General features: G+C 43.8%; 1 protein-coding gene across 1 annotated transcript in view; it reads left to right on the forward strand.

The window, feature by feature from the left end:
* The first annotated feature begins 400 nt into the window (after positions 1-400).
* The window catches only part of ZNF609 (zinc finger protein 609), a 236,861-nt gene continuing 235,214 nt past the window's right edge, over positions 401-2,047 (forward strand). The window contains exon 1 of the mRNA XM_003784418.3: positions 401-453. The gene's annotated coding sequence lies outside the window, so the exon portion shown is untranslated. The remainder of the gene's footprint in view (positions 454-2,047) is intronic.

Genomic DNA, 2,047 nt, shown 5'->3' on the forward strand with positions numbered 1-2,047 from the left:
CAATTGGCTCTGTCTTCTCAAGTTGGCACTGTTGGTCTGTTCCTTATCTAATCTCAATTGCAGGTATAAGCTGAGAGCTATGGTATTTGAGATGACACAGTTTCTTTGCTATAGTAATTAATGTAATATATTAAGGGAGAGGCCCAGAGGGAAGTTGATTGTTTTTTGTTAGAGCCCTGAGTGGAAATTCAATTGATTAGTGAGCTCGCATGAAGTGTGGCAGGTGGAGAGAGAGATGCCTGTTCGTACAGCTGGGTAAACTGAGAGTTATAGAGAATGGTTTACATGTTGTACTAACTTCACCTGAGGCTGGCTAAATATTAAGTGATTTCAGGGCAACATCTGAAATTCAAGGAAGATGATAAAATGTGGTTCTCTTTTCAGCAACTTTGTTGTATCCCACTGGTTTATTGACAGTTCCCTGGGGCATCAAACCTGGTGAACCTCAAACAGGTAGATTTGAAGTCCTATTTCTATCAATGTGGTTAGCAACTTGGTGGGTTAGAATAGGTAGCAGAAAATATAGTCCAGATGTTAACATCATGAGTCTTGAGATTGATATTTCGCCTCTGAGAGATTTTTTTTTTTCTTTTTTGTAGTTTTTTGGATGGGCTGGGTTTGAACCTGCAACCTCTGGCCTATGGGGCCAGCACCCATACTCCTTTGAGCCACAGGCGCCGCCCAGCACTGAGAGATTTTTAAAGCAAGATGGAATCTCTCACAATAATGTAGGGCTTTATGAGTCACATCTGAAAGTAAGAGTATCCTAAAAGGAAAACCCAGATTACCTAGTACTTAAGAGAAGGAAGATTGTCATTTCCTTTCATAGAACTCAAATGGGTATCAGTACAACCTGTAAATTAATTTAATAAAAGTTTTAAGTTATTTTTTTCTTTTTCTTTTTTTTCTTCTGAGATAGTCTCTATGTCGCCCTTGGTAGAGTGCTATGGCACAACTCACAGCAACCTCAAATGCTTGAGCTTAAGCAATTCTCTTGCCTTAGCCTCCCAAGTAGCTAAAGGCTATAGGTGCCCACTGCAACACTCGGCTATTTTCCTGTTGCAGTTGTCGTTGTTTAGTTGGCCCAGGCTGGGTTCAAACCTGCACCCTCAGTGTATTTGGCTGGAGTTGTAACCACTGTGCAATGGTGCCGAGCCTTTATTTTTCTTTTTTCTTTAAGACAGAGTCTTACTATGTCGCCCACAGTAGAGTGTTGTGGCATCACAGCTCAGAGCAAAGTCAAACTCCTGGGCTTAAGCGATTCTCTTGCCTCAGCCTCACCAGTAGCTGGGACTATAGGCTCCCACTACAATGCCCAGCTATTTTCTTTTTCTTTTCTTTTTTCTTTGAGACAGAGTCTTACTATGTTGCCCTCAGAGAGTGTTGTGGCATCACAGCTAACAGCAACCTCCAACTCTTGGGCTAAAACGACTCTCTTGTCTCAGCCTCCCAAGCAGCTGAGACTACAGGTGCCTGCCACAACACCTGGCTATTTTGTTGTTGTTGTTGGAGTTGTCATTATTGTATAGCTGGCCTGGGCTGGGTTTGAACCTGCCTGCTTTGGTGTATGTGGCTGGCACCATAACCACTGTGCTACGGGTGCCGCGGCAACCTTTATTTTAATAATTTATTTATTTATTTTTTTGCAGTTTTTACAGTTTTTGGCCAGGGCTGGGTTTGAACCCACCACCTCCAGCATATGGGGCCAGCGCCCCACCCCCTTGAGCCACAGGTGCCACCCCAATAATTTATTTTTATTTTATTTATTTATTTATTTTTGAGGCAGAGGCTCACTCTAGTGCCCTGAGTAGAGTGCTCATAGCTCACAGCAACCTCAAGCTCTTGGGCTCACGCGATCTTCTTGCCTCAGTTGTTTTTTCTTTTTTTTTTTTGGACAGAGCCTCAAGCTATCCCCCTGGGTAGAGTGCCATGGCATCACAGCTCACAGTAACCTCCAACTCCTGGGCTCAAGCGAGTCTCCTGCCTCAGCCTCCCACGTAGCTGGGACTACAGGTGTCCACCACAATGCCCGGCCATTGTTTTGGTT

Source organism: Otolemur garnettii, unplaced genomic scaffold (genome assembly GCF_000181295.1).
Source record: "Otolemur garnettii isolate 467f Iridium unplaced genomic scaffold, OtoGar3 scaffold00011, whole genome shotgun sequence".
In the NCBI taxonomy this organism is placed as follows: domain Eukaryota; kingdom Metazoa; phylum Chordata; class Mammalia; order Primates; family Galagidae; genus Otolemur; species Otolemur garnettii.